This window comes from Cynoglossus semilaevis, chromosome 19 (assembly GCF_000523025.1).
Source record: "Cynoglossus semilaevis isolate Cse_v1.0 chromosome 19, Cse_v1.0, whole genome shotgun sequence".
In the NCBI taxonomy this organism is placed as follows: domain Eukaryota; kingdom Metazoa; phylum Chordata; class Actinopteri; order Pleuronectiformes; family Cynoglossidae; genus Cynoglossus; species Cynoglossus semilaevis.
The window spans coordinates 8,429,245-8,448,404 of record NC_024325.1 but is presented as its reverse complement, the minus strand read 5'-3'; the positions used below and the strand labels follow the sequence as shown (position 1 = coordinate 8,448,404).

Sequence of the window (19,160 nt, the reverse complement as noted above, 5' to 3'; positions counted from 1 at the left end):
CCGTTCTAATTAACAATGGCTATGGCGACAGTTGAGTCATACTGTAGGGTGAGACCCACTAAACGGGACACAGTATCTAAGAAAAGCAGTGACAGGGGACACGTTCTCACTCACATGGTACTATATCAACCATAGATTGGACATAGATTGGACTGTGACCTAAATAGCCCAGTCTTAATCACTGTGTACTGTACATGTTATTTTTATCACCAGGAAGTATCAATGAAGTGGTTACAGATATACAATGATTTTAATATAACTAAATGATGTCAATTATATTTTACTATCGGTTTCCTGCTGTTGTTGACGCTGACTTTACACAGTGTATCAGTTCTCTTCACTGAGCCGTGAGGATCCCAGAGCGTGAGAAATCCACCTCTGATGACGATGTTGGATTCCTTTTGTGCTTGATAATAGTAACAAGAGGAACCGTTTCAATCAGGTCTAGTTTGTCACACCGGTTTGACCACATACTTTACTAGTTTATAATTATTCCAGTGTCAGACATGGATGAAACGTGTTTGATAAAAACAGACTGTACATAAAAACACATTCTCACAGTCAAATCAACTGACTGTAGGAAGCTAATGTCACGTCAAAAGGTTCATAAGGCTAGCCGTAGCAACCGGGCTAATGAAGAAGCTCAGCATAAGTTTGTTTATTTTTCATTGTATTAACCAGTTTTCTACATAAATACATATAAAAGTCATAAACCTTATGCACAGACCAAGCCGTCGGTGTATGCTCTTTTTCTTACTCAATCATGCTAATTGTAATCTTGCACGTAAAGGGCGGAGAGGTGCTGTGTGTTGATTGGTCAAAAGATAGTTGTCACTTCAGGGCAGCCAAACAACACAACACAACATGCCATTATCAGATATCAAAGGACATCCCTCACTGCTGCACTTTGTTTACTTTGTTGTTTTATTCTGTCTTTACTTTTTATGCAGGTGACATTTTATCACACCATGATGATGTCATGATGTTCTCACAGGGCTTCATCGGAGTTTATACTGTTTCTGACTGCATAGTTTTTAAACCAAACTACATCATAAGGTCTGTGTAGCCACATGGTAAGGGTAAAATAATGTGTATCCAGGCTTGTGTAATATCTGAAAATGCTGAAGATATCCAGAAGTTATGGAAAAACCATGAAAATAAACCATAAAAAAAACAAGATATCTAAAATATAGCCTTAAATATTGAAGGAAATTATTGAATTTAATTTAAGTCCACCCTCTATCCTCCTCTATTGATGACGTGATGTTGTTGAAACATGTAAAAAATACAATAATATTTAATATATATTTTGAAAACCCAACAAACACACATGGGTCTGATTGTTTAAGAGGGTTATGGAAACTTTTTTACTGCCGCCTCTGATGGACAAATAATCTAAAAAATAAATAAAAAAATAAATACAAAGTCATTGTTAAACTAGTGAGCACAGGCTTTGGCTCCAGGCGTGTTCCTTTTCTCCGTCTTGGCTTCACTATGTGGAACATTTGCTTCACTTGATTCTCACACACAGCAAACAAAATCAAAAAATGGAGGTGAAACTTGTTCACCTGTATCAGGTAACGCACACAGCAGGCAAATATATGAATGTAAAGAAAAAAAAGGCAAAGAAAATCAAACAAGATCGCAACAAAGAATCCCTCAGGCTGCAGCTGAGGACAAAAGGCAGAACCTGTACAACCACTTAGTTTTGTCAATAGCTAATTTGTGTGTACAGGCCAGTGCAAACCAAGAGAGAGCAGTGGGGGGGGCTGCAAATGAGATGGAAATGGACACGGATGATGTTTAGGAGAATCAATATTTAAAATGTACAAGACTTCTGTGAATATATATGAGCTAAAAGCTAACAGCTATTTTTACTTTTAACTTTATTTTTCATTTTCATTTTGGGCGATCTTGCAAAGATATTATTTCTTTCATATTCCATCAATTTCTTCTCGGACTTCTAAAGAATCTATAAATTCTCATTTTCTGTGTGTGTGTACATCCAGGCTGGAGACACCATTGTTGAGAGAGTAGAAAAAGGGAGGGGGCTGCAAATGAGATGTAAATGGAGGCAGATGGGTTGAGTTTCTAACCCTTTTCTCTCTCTTTTTCAAGCTGCCGCACGGCCCTAATCGACGAGGGAAGCCGCATCAGAGGATGAGAACTAACTTGATCCACAGCATTCCTGACTGTCTCTGTTTGTGTCCTGCACTGGTACAGTGTTGTTATTAGACGAGAGGGCAGACGAGGACATGGGCTCCGAGCTCAGCAGGTTGACACCCACTCACGCACTGCTCTGTTATCACCAGTAGGATGTGGCTGCATCTCCTCTCCTCGCCGCTAAGTTGTGTCTATCAAGACCTCGGCGTCACCCAGACCTGCCACCTAGTGGCTGTACGTCTTTGACATTAGAATTGTCATGATATTCCATTGAAAGAGAACAGAAAAGACGAAGTGAAAGAGGCAACATCAATAGTTAGCATAAAATTCAATAGTTTAGTTGTTGTCATTAGTTAAAGCAAGACAAACCTGTGACTTCGCTAGTTTTAAAAATAAAAGATAAAAAGTAGAAGTTGCTTTAGCAGAAACATTGATAAAGTAGCTAATTTTCTGTTTACAAGAGTAAGCTGAAAGGGTCAAAGGTCACCCAGAAAGGGACCTGACAAAGTCAAAGCTAAAGTTAAAGCCAAACGTTAGCCAAACGACAGAGAACGGCACAGATTAGCAGAAGCTCAGTTCACTTCCTGCTAACTACCTGGCTAATGTTTAGCTAGTTCTGTCATTACTACTTTAGCTAAAAGTTAGCTGCTTAAGGTAGACGGTTTATACTAAAATAAATTTCATTTCTACTAAACATGTAAGGTCGTAACATGTTTACGACCTTAAGTAGTTATGGTAAGAAGATGTAACTGAAGGTGTGAGGTAACGTCTGTAACAAAGTTTCTTTCAGGGTTCAGAGGTTTCCAGTGGTCAGAGTGTGGGACGAGAGTCAGCCTTTATTGGCTCCGGTTCACTGGAGATGAACGGCTGACTGCTGATGGTATCTGTCTCATTAGAATGGACATGGGAATCATTAAGTAATTATCTGTGCTACTGCGGCCACCGGGTCACCGTTTACTGGTCAGTCATTTACTTTGTGTCCAGTCTGAATAAAACGTGTCTGGCGAAAAGCAGAAAAATATCGTTAGAAAAAGATCTGTGTAGATTGTCACAACACTAACTTCAGATTAGAAAAGCAGAAAAATATCGTTAGATTGTCACAACACTAACTTCAGATTTCCGCAGACTTTTTGGAATTTTCCGGTCTGCGGCTACACTTTAAAGACAGACGGCAGACAGAAGACGAGGGAGTAAGAGACGCAGGAGCAACGACTCGAGATGGTCAGCTTGATGTGCGGAGGTCGAGTGTCCACACGGGTTTATGAGCTTTTAAATGTGCATCAGGGGTCAGACTCTGACCTGGTTGTGTTTGCTGAATCCTGTTTGACATACTCACAGCACAAACAGGAACTGTAGTGTTTAAAATACACGTCTGTCAAGTGAATTCATGCAGTGCTGACTTTTCTGTGTCTTCTTCAGGTTAAAGCTGTTTTAACAACAAATAAACACAACTGGCTCAACAGACGCAAAGAAGCAGAGAAAAGATTGAAAGAATACAATGCAAAAAAGGGTTATCTCAGCTATAAAATATGCCATGAACAAGTTGTTCGGAAAATGTGTAACCAATAAAATTTTAGCTAAAATGTAACTAAAATTTTCGAAGAAAAAATGTAAGTAAAACTTACCCTAACCCTAAGTCAAAAAGATGCCAAAAAACATTTCTCAGAAATGCTTTTTTCTAAGAAATGTAAAAAGAACTTAGGCAGAAATACGATACAAAGCGTCACATCACTCAAAAGATTCTTTTGTAATATCACTGAAAACAGCAAAACAGCAGTTAAGGCAGACGTTGCTAGCCACGATTAGCCAGAAATGCTAGCTCAAAGTCAGTCAGAGTGATGTGTGAAAACTCGCGTCAGTTTACTGGACTAGATTATACTTAAAGATTAGGCAGTAGTGCTAATCAAAAACGCAAACGTTTGGTGTTTCCTCTTCTTAAACTCTAGCCTTTAAATGATGTTTAACGGCCTGACACAGAGTTGAACGCTGGTCTGGTTTGACCTGTTCAACAGGCAAATACTGTACACCTGATCAACTCTGTCCTCTGTTCAAAGTCATTCACTTCTGTTTTATTCACTAATCATGATTTAAAGTAAATGTTTTCATTTGTTTTCAATGCGGTTTTAACATGTAAACACTGTAATTACAGAGCCGTCTCCTGTTAAACCTGTGGTCCAGAGAGTCCACTATGAAGTAAAAGACCCTTAGATCGGCTGTTTGGACTCCGGAGGCTCTTATTGACCGAGGGAGGAGCTGTGAACAGCCGGTGATTGTTCTCTGGAATGACATTGAAGGAGAGCGCTCACAGAAGAATTGATCGAAGTAACTCAGAGCTGCTTTTCTCTCCTCGGTGTCACTTATCAGCAGTGTGTGTGTGCAGAGGTGGGACGAGGGCAGGTTCAAGGTGGCAGGGGAAAGAAGGGAGGGGAAACAGATACAAGTGTTTCAGATGTAAAAGGACATTCAAATATGAACCAAAACTGAATCAACACAAAGATAGGGTCAAAAAAAATGTAAGGAACAATTTCTAAACTATGACATGATGACGCAGGAAGAATGAAGATTGGCTCAAAGACAAGTACAGTACTAAGGAAAATCAAGATAAAATCAAGTCCAAGTAAAGACCAAGGAAGTGCAAGATGAACCAGATTCAGATCAGGGTGAGAAAGTGTGGAGAAAATAAATGAAATGTTAATTCTCATCAAATTAAAAATAAATAAATAAATAAATAAATGTACCTCGTGTGTTGTGCACAGTTAGATTGATCTTTTACACTCAGTACTGATGTTGTGGACTGGTTGTTGTGACTATCTCTATGTTGTTAAACCGTGAGTTACACAAGTCCAAAAGATATGACCAAATAAATCCAAGTTGTGACGTGCCAGACAAAGCGGTTACACAGAACTGCCCTGTTGTAAAAATCGTTTTCTCTGTAATCACAGCATCAATAAAAATTAAAATAAAATATTGCAGCAATGACCACTGATTATGAAATTAATGTCACAGGAAATGAGTCATCATCAACGTATACATGACTCAGATGACAATTACGTTTTGTTCTGCATTGCTTGTGTTTTCTGTTGATTTCTGCCTATTTTTTGAAGATATCAAGTACATTTTTGATATATATATATACATAAACATATATATACATAGTGGCGCTTTGGCCCAGAGGCAATGTCTCTGTCATTGGTGTGGAACCCCAGGGTTCACCTCCTGGGCAAGTTCGAATCCCGTTTAGGGCGGTTAATACCTTCCAGTGGACTCACCACCCGCAGGAAGGTTTAGGTATGGTGCAATGTGATTTGGGTGGCGACTGCTGCCCCCGCGACCCGGTAACGGATAAGCGGATGAAAATGGATGGATGGATGGATATATATACATAAATATAATATAATATACAGTATAAATACACATTATCAATAAACTAAATAAGTATGCTAAAAGCAAAAATAAAAAAATAAAAAGACAACACAGCTAATTGTTGCCCATGTTTTTTTTAAAATACTTAAACCTAAGTGAATAAAAAACTAAACATTAATAAGAAAAATGAAAGGGAGTCTTCACAGATCAATTCTGCCATTAAAATGCTGTTTAAACTACTAGTATAAAAGACGAAACTAAATTTACATTTAGTTGGCTAGCATATCTAACCTACAGCTAGGTGTATGCTACATGTTCGTCCTTTTATTCTCCTTTTTATTTTCTTGCTAACAATCCAGAAAGGTTTCACAACCCTCTCCAGGTGTGGGCGACAATGCATCCTGCAGGATCTATGTCCATATTTGGCTTTGAGGAAGTCCTGGAATTCAGTCAGATAAGAGATAAGAGAGTGAGGTTGTGACATCACCAGGTTGAGGAAACGGTGGAGGTGAAGAGGACACGCAGATTTCAGCAGCGCATGTTTCCTGTGACAGTTAAATGGCTGCGTGATGCAACACACGCTGCCTGAACCGACAGAGATGTGTTTCATGTGCAGCAGGCGTTGGTGTGAGTGCGGCAGATTGGTTTGGCTGTTTTGTTTTGTTTTAACCCCTGAAGACAGATCAGATTTCTCCTCCACCTGTTTGTCTGAGAGACAGATGGAGAAAATGGTTGGAGACGATGACCTGGTAAAAAGAAAGGTTAGCTGGGCAATTATCAAGTGTGCTTTGTTGGCGTATAAAAAGAAGGAAAAAAGAAAAACAGAAAAGCCCCCTCGGGTTCACAGGGATTTAAATGTGCTGCTTTTGTCCCCTTGAGTCAGAGCCACAGTTAAAGGGAAAGTTCAGGTTTTTAAAGCAAAGGACGAAAAGAAAATTACACTCCGCACGCCCTCACCTTTTCATTTTTCTCGCTACTTGTTTGCCAATAAATTTTATTCTAGTCTGGCTTTTATGGTTGTTCTATGTTTACACAGTGAAAAGAAATAAGGAAACTAAAGAGCTTTTCTGTAAATTCATATTACTCACACTGTAAATTATTGCATAAGCACGTCATAAAAAAAATCATAAAACCTTCTGTATGAAAATGTCGTGATTAAAGCGTAGTGTACAGTAAATGTGTGACTGTCAGGACACTCCAGGAGGGGGCAATAATGGAGGTAAATGATTTACCTGAAGCGCGCAGTAATATACAGAGAGTTTCTTTTTCTCTGTGGTGTCTCTTATCTTTGGTCAGCGTCAGGTTCTTCATCTGGCTTCAAACACTAGTGTCACACTGCGACACCGGTGTCACCTCACCCTGTCACGACACGTTGTCTACAGAACACTGGTGTAAAACGATGCGCTGCCGACAGACAAACAACGGTGGCTAATTTACAGGAGAACTGAGACCTGTGTGTGTGTGTGTGTGTGTGGGTGCATCAGTGCATAGGACGGATTTACACGCAACGTAGCTTTGAAGGCTAACAGCTCAAAATTTGGAATTACTAAGGAAATGTAACAAACGACTAAATTGACAAGGTCGATGATCGACCATAGACCAGCCAACCAGACATCAGTAAACATTACTGTGAAAATCGTGATGAAAAAAGTGAGAAACGAGCATGTAAAAAATATGAAATAATATTAAAATGTATTTTAAGTTAAGAAAAAGGTAGCCAATAAAAGGGAAAAAAATTTTAGGTTGACAAAAATGCCTTAAACGAAAATGTTTTTGCAGCTAAATTTGGCCAAATGTTTCTAAAATAGTAATTAAAAAAAACTATGCTATGCTAAGGCTAAATGTAAATGAATCACAGGCCGGCAGTGGAAAGTTTTCAGGTAGTTGCTGCAGTTAGTAGCCGTTGAACTAGCCGCAATTACAACCTTTTGTTGTTAATGTAGAAATTCAGGTTTGAAAACATAAAACGGAAACGGAATGCGTTGAAGCGGAGAAAGCCGTTACCAGCCTTTAGTGCCGTGTCAACGACTGTGTTGCGTGTGCATCATTTGTATTCAACATATGATTGGTGGATGATTATTGTTATTATCATCACATTCGTGCTGCTGCTTTAGCAGCAGCAGCAGCAGCAGCAGCAGCAGCCTGAGGCTAACACAGAAACCACAGACAATCCTGTACCAACACATGCTACACAAAGGCACCCGGTGTGTCGTTCTCTGACCCTGCGTCACTGGCAGCATTTTGGACGTTAGTTGATGATCCTGATTGGTGGAGGCGTAAAGCCCTGGTGACTCAGCCACACAAATATCAAACGACCATGATCTAGCTGCTCCATCATCGAGCGCTAAGTACAACCGCCGATTTCGATGGCAGAGTAATCATCAAGATTAAAGGAAGGAAAGTGAACGACTTATCATTGTGACACAGCACACGACCAAACGTGACCTCTGCTTTATCATCAAAGTGAACAGTGGGCAGCAGTGTGTGGGGACGGTGCCTTGCTCAGAGCACCCCAGTGGGAACTTGGCAGCTGGTGGACTCGAACCTGAAACCTTCCAGACCCAAGTCCGCTCCCTTAACCACTGAGCCACCACTCTGATCTGATCTGTAGTGGGGTGCCACTACAGATCAGATCAAATCAACTGAGACACAGCAGGGGGGTGGGGGGGGCTTCAGGGGCTTGGCAGAGAATCATAAATCCATCATGTGTTCATCAAAAAAAAAATTCAAAGGTTCAGATCAGTCAAAAACGACCTCAAAGGTATGTACAGCAACATTCACTATTTCAAGGTGGTCTAAGAAGAAAACATTTGGAAAAAAGTTTGTCTCCTGGTTTCTGAGGTCAAATGAACTGAATCGACGTTGACGTCAAACCTCCAGCTGCTTTATCTGCACACCTTTTGTGGGACTGAATGTTGGCAGAAAATCAGAGGAGTTTTCCACTCAGCCTTGTTCTCACCCGGACGGCATTTTTTTCTCGTTTGTTTTGTGGGCGTTCGTCACATGTGACTTCATTACAGCGAGGCTGACTCAGGATCAGCAATGTGCCCACACATGCAGGCCAAGACAATGCACGAACTTACAAATGAATGATTACGTAGGTGGAGGAAATGACGGGGAGAGAAAGTGGAAGATTACCTGCAGTCACACAGGACTGATGAAGAGTTGAGCGGTTGCTAAGAGACACCAAAATAAACAAGTCGAAAATGATTTCAACAGAAACTGATGCCAATCCCTCATTATGATGATGCTATCACGATATTAACATCATTGTATTCATTAACAGGACACTGGTGAGACTGTACACGTGTTAAAATCTGGACTGATGACAAACACTGCCCTGTGATTTGATTGGTTGGTCCACAAGTCGAACATGAAATGCCATTAGATCCATAGATTGTACATACTAACTGGATCAAACTGCCTCGGTTGCAGACGGTAGAAGAACAACAACAGTGATTGGCTGATTTCATTTGGATACAAGGCTACGTTTCATCTAATCATCATCATTGACACACACACACACACACACACAACTAGTACCAACCACATTCAAATCCTTTGCTTCAAACTATTCCTTTTTTTAATTTCAAAATAAATGTATTCCAATGGCCCTTTCTGTGCCACGCCCCCCACTTTGGGAATTATTAATGTATTCAAATTGGGATTGGCCAGCACATGCAAATCGACAGCAGGATCGTAAACTCACGCTAAATCTCACGTATACTGCGGCACTCGTTAATGACACAGGTGGCGCCACGTCGTCTGCCCACAATCAGATGAAAAGTAGGAGTTAACCCTCAGTCTGACGATGGCTGACTACAGCGTGTGATGTCGGGCTGTAAAAACAAAGAAGAACAGATTATTTGGCCTCTCCATCTCTCTCTTCACGGTGTTTTCTCTGAGATTATCACCACAAAGACTGTAAAACGCTTCGACCTTTGGCCGCGAAGTTCCTTCTGACAGTTCGTGTATGAGGTTGTGATGAATGGCCGCCTGAACCAACTGACTGTCCAAACACTGTCGTAGCTGTGGGAACCTTTTACCTTTGAGGGTAACTCAGCTGCTAATCACAGCTCTGTGTCCTCAAACCTTTAATTTGGAAAAGATTGATGTCACTTGGAAGGAAATGTGAAATGACTCAATTCATTCAAAGTGGTTTTCAAAGCATCACATCGGATGTAATCAAGGATTTAAAGATAGGGTATGTCAGTTCTCCGCGTCTTATTTTGAAATCCTGATGACATCAGTATTAAGATGCTGCAACAACATGAATCACTCTCCTCGTAAAAAACACGATTGGACGCTGCACTGGTCCGTCACTGACTGACCTGCCAATCAGCAAACACACCGTTTCTGAACCCAGACACAGTGATCATACAGGTCAAGGATGTGTGTGTGTGTGTGTTTCTGGGGTGTCGCCCCCTCCACCCCCCCACACACACACGCAAAGGCATGAACACACACATGCATGCACTCATGTCCAGGCATGCACACACAAACACACACACACGGATGTGTCCATCATGCTGCAGGTTGAAATCTGAGACCTGAGTCAGCAGAAACACACACGAGTGTGGAGCAGATCCTGGAGGAGCTGATCACTGAGACCAGGCTTGGAGTGGAATCACCTGTTCATCATCTATCCTCGTTTACCCATCATCCTTTGCAGCTGCTGCTATGAATCATCACAGTTTTGTTGAGCCTTCAGTTTAGCAGGAATTCTCTCAAATAAGTCTCTTCACACAGGGATTCAGAACTAATGTTCTAAAAGTGTACCAATAAAGAGTCACTGAATCCATGAATCCAAACAGTGACTCATGTGAAATAGCCTCCAGTAGTTTCCTGCTGTAAACTCTGAACCTTCACTGCACATGTTGTGAAGAAACATCGGTTATGAAACCACAGACGAGCTCGGTCTGCTCCCCTCGGCTGCTGCTGCTGCACTGAAACATTTCATCCTCTGATATGATGAGCCTGAGCATCACCTGAGGCTACAGTCAGCTTCAGTGTTCATCAACTGCCAGCAGGGAGCAGCGGAGTGCAGGAAAATGGAGGGAGAGACAGGGAGAACGCGATGTCAAGTGGGTGTAGGAGGCTACAGTCAGCAGCAGGTGGCAGTAGAAGCCAGTGTCTGCAGCGGATCCTGGCGTTTCAGCGCCGATTGCCGCCGTTTTTGGCAGAGAGCCAAGATTGTGTCACAGAGTTCGAGTTTATTTACACCTGATGTTCGCTTTAATGAAGATAGAGAGACACAGGAGAAACAGACAGCAGTAATTAAGACGTGAGCGTTAAACACACACACACACACACACACTAATGAGCTCAACAGCTTGTTCTAATCAAAACATCATTAGGCTAATTAACAGTGAAATCTGTCTCCTTGAAAGATTATCCTCAGGGATTTTAAATTATGTTGATATAAAGTGAGTCTTTACTGCACACGACACACGACCACGACAGTCACATCACTGTTAAAGTCCAGTCGTATGTTATGGCCTTCGACGGCCACCGTAGTTTCGTGCAGCAATTGGAATAAAAGCAGGAAAAAAAACCCATAAAAATTCAATTTAACAATTATAAACTACTTATAAATTATAATTCGTTTTCATTGATTATTCACTTTTATAAACCAAATTATACATTGACAAAAATATTATTAAAATTATCCAAATAAAAAGTAAATTCAAAAGCACTGCAGGAACCTCACGGATGTTGCTACTAAACTGGTATCCTGTCATTTCAGAGACGCTAACAGTGACTGCAGCAGAACACATTCTTCACCATAGTCTCTCTCTCTCTCTCTCTCCCTCTGACTCTGTGGTTCATTAGTATAAAGGGTTATGAAGCGGCTTCATTAAAATTGCATCTAGCATTTGAGTGTGCTGTAATAAAAGTTAGCGTGAGTGTCAAAACCTCTGCAGTTAACCAAACAGAGGCAGAGCTGCAGGACCAGACTCACCACCTGTGGTCTCTGTGCAGACTGATGACTGATGTTTTAAAATCAGATTTAATGTTTTCTGTTTCTCCTTTTTTTTTACTGAATTACAAAACAAAGTAGTTTGGATTGTTACTAAGATAAAGATAAAAATTCAACTGTTGATTTTTGATGGAAAACCTGATCAACTGAATATATGATTTAATTTAGCAACATCTGTCTTAGAACTTATTGACCATGTATGTATATATATATATATATATAAACACACATATGTATATATATATATATATGTGTATAAATATATATATATATAAACAATTCTTTACCTGTACTTCTACAATTTCTTGTTTCTGTTGTTTCTGATATTACAGCAGAGGTGAAAGAGAGAGGGAGAGAGAAAGTCAGAGAGAGAGAGAGAGTCACTCTGTGATGTGGTCTAGATGATGGTCTGTATCTCATTTGTTTGGAGGTCTGAGTGGTAGCAGTCACTCCAGGTCCATCATCAGACGTCCTCCCTCACTCACTCTCTTTCCTGTTCTAATTGCACCAACAGTCATCCTGCTGCTGCTGCTGCTGCTGCTGCCCATTAGCATCACGTCCATTAAGCTTCCTTCCCTTTCCTTCCCCCAGACCACCACTCTCCATTTTACTACACCTCTGAGACACAAACACACTCTGATCCACTGACGCTGCAGCTCCCGTGACTTTTCTGCAATAATTCTTTGAATTTCGGTTCCTTCGTCGCCCGTCCTCCATCCTTTAATCCTCTGATGTGTTCACTGATCTTTGGAAGTCCAACATCATTTCACCTCTGGTTCCTCCTCCTCCTCATCTCTGCAGCCGGTGTCAGTGCCAGAAGGCTTTTTTCTTGAGAGCGGCGGAGATGGAAAAGTGAAGGAGGAAATGAGCGATCTTCCTCCAGGAGAGGATTAAACCTCGGCTTTTACTTAGCAGTGGATTATTATCACACACACACACACACACACGTTTGAGTGATGCTACGACTACAATGACTCACATCCTCTCAGAGCTGGAACTTCCGGCAGAGAAGAAGTGAGGTCAAAGGTCATGTGTGTTCAAACTTCATTGACAGTTAGGTTGTGTGAACTGAATCATTTTCCTAATCGATGATTGGCCGATTAATCACTCCAGCTCTATCTCCAGGTTTTCTTCTACGCAGGTTTTTTTCTCTACCTGGATGCGTATATATACAACCTTTACAGCACAGTCTGTGTGAACATCTCCATATGTTGAAAACCAGATTTTGAACCATGAAAATTTAATCCGTTCCGATGCTTTAATCAGGATTTGCTCTCCTGCCCATCGACGTGTACAGCAAATGTTTTTTTTCCAAGTTTAAGACAGAGGAGTCGCTACACGTGACACTGAATTAGGAAGCAGGGAGCAAGGAAGCAGGGAGCGAGCAGGTGTGAAGGAGGACTGATGAAGAAGAGGGGATGAAGGGAGTGGACAGGTGGAGGAGTGATGAAGGATCACAGCATCATTATTTCATAATCTGAGGAGGAACATCCCACGGTGTCAATCACTCAGCATCACTGTCACACTCTGTGTGGGTGTGTGTGTGTGTTAGCGTGGAGGTAAGGAAACCAGGGTTTGATCGTTGGTACATGTTTTAAATTTTTATCCCCTACTACTGTCTGGATCTGTCACTCTTTGCTGTCGGGCAGCAGAACAGGTAGAAGTGTGGCAGGATTGGCCACCGAAGATGAAATATTCAAGTTCTCACCCTTTGACCAACCCCGGCGTAGGCAGCAAAAGAGATCCGAGGGAGGTCGACCTTCAAGGGTCAGAGGTCGTGACGTGGGGTTGAGGAGGAGGAGTCCAGGGACTTCCCATGATTCTCCAGCAGTATCTGGACTGACGGCGGAGGAGTCAGAGGACGGAGGAGACGTCGCGTTCGTAAGAGGTGTCAATCACAGGAGATTAAGAGAGGTCACTGAGGCAGGAGGCCTGCTGGGAGTTCCTGCTGCCGCGGGCTGATGAGACCGTACTCTTGGCTCATGTGTGTACAAACAAATATGAGTGAGAGAAGTATATATACACACACACACACACACTAACTTAATGATTCAGACTCACATTTTAGCCTGCGGCATGAAAGAAAGATGACGCCATGAATCATGCATTGTTCTGTTACACACTACAGAGACAGCAGCTCACACACACACAGGAGAGGAGTGGGCAGGACATAATACTGGACTGGTACCAGGACAACATACTGGACTGGTACCAGGACAAAATACTGGACTTCTGTATACTGGACGTACTTTTGAGCAAGGCAGCTGGACTAATATAAAGATTTTTAGCTCATCAGCAAAAGGTTACCACATCACTACATGACAGAGTGGAATGATGTTAATGATTCACTCTGGATTCACTGGTGTGAATGTGAGTGTGAATGGATCAGACAGTAAATGAGGATTAGAAGAGGAGGAACGTTTTAATACTCACTTTCAACCATTTGTTGTAAATGGTGGAGGCTCCCCCTAGTGGTGCATTGCTTCTTCCAGCCAGCCTGTGCAGACAAACATAAATAAGTGTTAAATAATAATAGTAGAAACGTGAACATAGTACAAATACCAATATCTACTTTTTATTACAGGTAGAAAAAAGTCTATTCAATTCTATGGATTCTAGGACAGTGTCGGTTTATTTCAGTCACATTATCTAGTTCCTCCACGTCCCTTCCTTAGTACACTTTTTCTACACTCGCCCATTCTGACTTCCTTAAAGTTTTTTCAACACTCGCCCATTCTGACTTCCTTAAAGACGGCTTGATTTAATATTTGTTGTCCTTCGTCTCTGATCTCAGTACGAGCTGTGACTCGTCTCTGTGACTGTGAGCGAAAAAAGAAACCCTCCAGAGTCCACGACTGTGATGCATCTGTAGAGTTTGTTCCAGACTTAGTGAATCCTGACAGGCTGGGAGACAGGCCTGTTTGTCAGATTATTGAAGAAGCCCAGGACCAGACGTCCTGACTTCTATTGCCTGCTCTGAACTCAGCCTGGAGCTGGATCTGAGTTGTTGCTGCTGGTTTCTGACTGTCGGCTGCTCAGGAGAGTTGCAGTCAAAGTGATTGGACACGATCGGGGGGGAAACCGTGGATGTGAGACAGGAGGAGAAACGAGCTGGCAGGTGGAGGAGAAATGTGAAGGAGGAATAGACGTGGAGGTCGATGGACGAGGAGAGAGGATCAAACTGCTCCTGCTGTCCTTCTGATGTGTTTGTGCTGCTAATGTCGGCAGGTGACAGCTGCTACAGCACTGTGCACACACAACAGTGTAACCAGACTTGACAATAACATTGATTTCCTGACACAATACATATGACTTTCACAAACTTTTTTATTTGGGAACGCAAAGTCCTTTCAAATCATTACCGTTCTATTTATAAATATTTAAATTGTTAAACCTTGGTCTTATTTGCATATATTAAACAGATTTAATTTAATAATCATTAATTGCGTATTCATTAGAAACTAAGCTAAAATCAAAAGCTAAGCTAAAACGTATCTGGTTCTCTGAGACTTAAAATGATTAAAAACCAATTCTATTTTTATTTTAGTTTTGCCTTTTTTTTACTCTTGAGAGACTAAATTTAATTCATCATTTGACACATTTTCAGTCCATTTGAACAATACTTTGTGGCTAACTCTTGAGAGACTTTTTAGTCCATTTGAACAATACTTTGTGGCTAACATGGAGCTAATATTTGGCCTACCTTCAGGGTTTCTTCTCTAAATTGCAGCAATTTCCAGCTGTGTTGTGATCGCTGAATTTACAATACACCTGGACCAACAATTAGCTAATTAGCTTTTTATAGTTTGTTATAATAGGTAATTGTTGATTCATTTCTGACATTATTTATATTTTAAGCTATTTAAAATATCTTTCCTCGTGCTTAACTTTCAGGTTAATTTCAAAGTTAAAGCCCAAACTTTTCTGTAGACAAAGAATCTTAGATTGTGTCGCCTTCCTGTTAACTCTGTAATAATAAAAAAAGAACTTGTGTCTGTGTCGTTCTTCATTCTATTTCATTTTCAGTGCAGGATCAATGCAGCACAGAGATGAAAAACCAAGCGACGGACTCCAAACGACAAACTAAGTTGTGTCAATTGATTGTTTTCCCCTGCTGCTCCGTTGTCTCTGTGTCTCACCGTGTGTGTGTGACTGTGTTTCTGCCCCACAGGGAGTGTGTGCTCTGTGATCCAGGTAATGCAGAGCAGAGAGTGAACAGCAGAACAAACCAGAGGCGACCACTCTCCATCCATCTTCTCTCTGTCTCCCGCTCTCATCCGGCTGGTTCCAGTCGTCTCCGTTTATTGATCGATGACGGGGCCGACGCTGTGTTGTGTCTCGCAGCAGGGCCGCGGTGACAACCTGGTGACGAGGGACCCAGAAGGGGGGAGAGAACCAGGGTCTGAGAAACAGAGTTTATTTCAGTCTTTTTTTATTTCCTTCTTGTTCATTTATTTTCATGGTTGGCTTTTATGAAATGAAGCCAAGTGGACATTCGCAGTACTGCAAACAAAATGACCAATTTAAATGTTTTTTTGACACATGATCTAGTCAAAAAGAAAAAAAAAAACGATATAAAGACTGAAATCATAGAGAACGATCGATCAATCAAACAAACAAAGTATCTGTCCACTCCTCAGGGTTAGAACTCAACTGGGTGACCCCAGTCTTTACATACTCAGCTGAGCTGATTTATTGTTTGTTTATTGCTTGGTTTCTTTAAATGCATTACACCATCTGTATTTATTAATTATTTTTTGTTCGTTTTGCATCACAATAAAACAAACTTCTTCAGAAACAGCTGAACTATAAATATTTTATTTCTAGGCACACTGCAGCTGATGTGACAATTACAGAAAAAAGTTACATATATTTAATATAAAATTATTTAGATTCAATAAAGTGTATTCAATCATTCAGTCAAGTTCTAATATATTTTTATAATTTTTAATATTTTTATACTTACTCTGAAGTTTAATTATCAACTCAGTTCTTCTCTTAATTTGTTTATTATTTTTAATTCTTTCGCCAAAGTATTAGCAGCAACTGATGCTTCTCCTTCTCCTTCTCCTCCTTCATACTGATTGGATCAGAATATACGCAGCCAACATTCATCGCTTCTGCGAGACATTTCGAAAGCTTCAGTCCACAATCACTGCAGACGCTCGGTCGATAGCGGTCGCACACAATCAGCCCCCGGTGTGGCTTCACTATTGGCATTCAGCTCAAAAGCGGCTCGTCATTATGGCCTTTGACACTCAGAGGCCTCAGCTATTACACTGATAATTAGTAACACTGCACTGATTCAAATGATCCATCATGGCTCTGCCGAGCTGATGAAGCCTGTGATTTATCACCCACTGTTAACTCGGGTGTCGGAAACCGTGGCCCGGGGACCCAGAAGGCTACAGGACCCTGTGTGTGAGTGTGTGTTTGTAGGTGTGTGACCTCATACAGTACTTTGGATGTCTGCAAGGAGTGTTTTAACTCAAGAAATCAATAGTTACTTGCAAAATAAATGCTACTCCTCCTATATATATAAGTATATATATATGCGTGTATGTGTGTGTGTGTGTGTGTGTGTGTGTGTACCTGCACTTCCCATTGCGTCCTGAGTGTCTGGCTGTCGTTTGGCCTCAGGCCGGACAGATAATGCAGCGTGGATCTATAGCAGCAGCCACATCTGTCTCAGTGCAGCCTCCGTCTCTCAGACCGACCTCCGACTGCTGCTGCTTTTATCACCGTATTGACCTGAAGCTCTGAGCTCAGTGTCTGTCGCCGTCTGTAAAACAGCTGACCGTAGGCCCCGCAGCCATTTGACCCACAGGACTCAGGACCCAAACGCCGGTGTGTGACGCTCAATCATTGACTTTGATTTGCCCCCCAGGCTTGAAGTTTGAATATTAATCCAGCCTGATGGTAAAACATCATCCAAGATTTGCACCACTGCTCCTGTTTGTGAACAAGCCATGTACATAAATACTCAGAGGTGGGTAGAGTAGCCAAGAACTGTACTCAAGTAAAAGTACTGCTACTTCAGAATAATACTACTCAAGTATAAGTAAAAAGTAGTCATACAAATAATTGCTTGAGTAAGAGTTAAAAAAAAGTAATTGGTGAAGTACTGTTGAGTAACATCTGATTTATTTTTAATGAGCATTCAATAAATCAAATCAATTAATTAATTAATTAATACCAAAAACAATGTCAAGTACTTCAATAATAATAAGAATCAATGAAACAATACATAAGAGTACATAAAAACAAATATTTATAAAATAACTTTAAAAAAACGATTTTAGGTCAAACTTACCGCAACATATTTCCTCGGGTTAGACGTTAATTGTTTGACGTTAATTTTTTGAATGCTAAAATATCCGTTTGTTTTGGGAGACACAAAAGACACCGCACGATGTAACTGCTGTTCCGCACTTTCTGTAAACTGAACATGCTTCCAATATGAGTCCAAGGTAGTTCTCCTGGTCTTCGTCTGCATTACCGACCGTTGACCTTCCAATATAAGTCCAGAGGTGTTCTCCTCGTCTTCGTCTGCATTACCGACCGTTGACCGTTCTACCATTTTTTGCTATCAAAGACGGTGGATAGCGACCGCAGTAGCCGCTAACTAACCCGTCCCGCCGCTGAGATTGAGTATGGTCACGTGACGAGACTGCGCCGCAAAGGCTACGTTTTATTGGTTAAACACAGTCGCACGGTAGAGCCTTGGCCGGAAGTCTCTCTTTGACAAAATAAAAGTACAGAACAGGATAAGAGATAGCTAAAGCTTTATCCAGCATCTCTGTAATGAGTAACGAGCTCAGTATAGCCTAATGTAGCGGAGTAAGAGTACTGTTTTTTTCTTCATAAATCTACTCAAGTAAAAGTAAAAAGTATAGTGATTTAAAACTATTCCTAGAAGTATTTTATTTTGAAAAACTTACTCAAGTATATGTAACGGAGTAAATGTAAATTACTACCCTACATAAAAGACTGGGAATTGAACCAGCAAACTGGTAATCTACTAGCTGTAAAATAAATGTTCTGCTTCACATTTCAGTTTCAGTTTCATATTTCTGATCCAAACTAAAACTTCTGCCCTCACTTTGTTGACTTCTCAGTTACACTGTCGTTCCTTGAAAGACGATCTGAGCAGTTTGAATCTCCCGCTCGCCCCTCACACACACACGCCCTCAGGTCACCTGATATTCTCACCTGAAGTGACTCACACACACCCAGAAACAAAGGTCTTGTCTTTCACCTCAGTGTCGCCACGCGCCTCATAAAAGCCCGGCAGGTATCAGAGGAGTGTGTCGGTTTGGACGCTGCTGATCACCGTTGTCTCCAAGAACAAAGACGGACAAGAGGAGGAGAGGATTTGTTTCTTTAAAGAATCCTGCCACGCCTGTCAGAGAAGAAGACCACCGCTTTGTTCTAATTGTAAGAGATGAAGTGATTTAACCAAAGGTTACAGATGGAGGATGAAGGGTTAACGGTAAAGGGTGGGATTTGAGTTACAGGAAAATCTTAACCAACTGAACATTTTTTGTCAAAGGTGGAAACCTGGCCCAGCTCCGTGGAGTTAGCTGATTACACACTTTCTACTACAGACACGACCACAATATACAGATGACCATATGACAAACCTCTGATCATC

General features: G+C 41.2%; 1 long non-coding RNA gene across 5 annotated transcripts; it reads right to left on the bottom strand.

The window, feature by feature from the left end:
• Positions 1-8,223: 8,223 nt before the first annotated feature.
• On the bottom strand, positions 8,224-18,180 carry LOC103395137 (uncharacterized). Of its 5 annotated transcripts, none has more exons than XR_001761563.2 (6): positions 18,017-18,180; positions 17,820-17,957; positions 17,099-17,419; positions 15,646-15,908; positions 13,940-14,003; positions 8,224-9,365 (listed from the first exon to the last, which is right to left on the bottom strand). It is a non-coding gene; the product is annotated as an uncharacterized LOC103395137 (long non-coding RNA). The 5 variants fall into 5 exon arrangements; XR_003052996.1 differs by having other exon boundaries at positions 17,099-17,458; positions 17,820-18,016; positions 18,076-18,159; XR_003052995.1 differs by having other exon boundaries at positions 17,820-18,016; positions 18,076-18,159.
• Between the last annotated feature and the right edge of the window lie 980 nt (positions 18,181-19,160).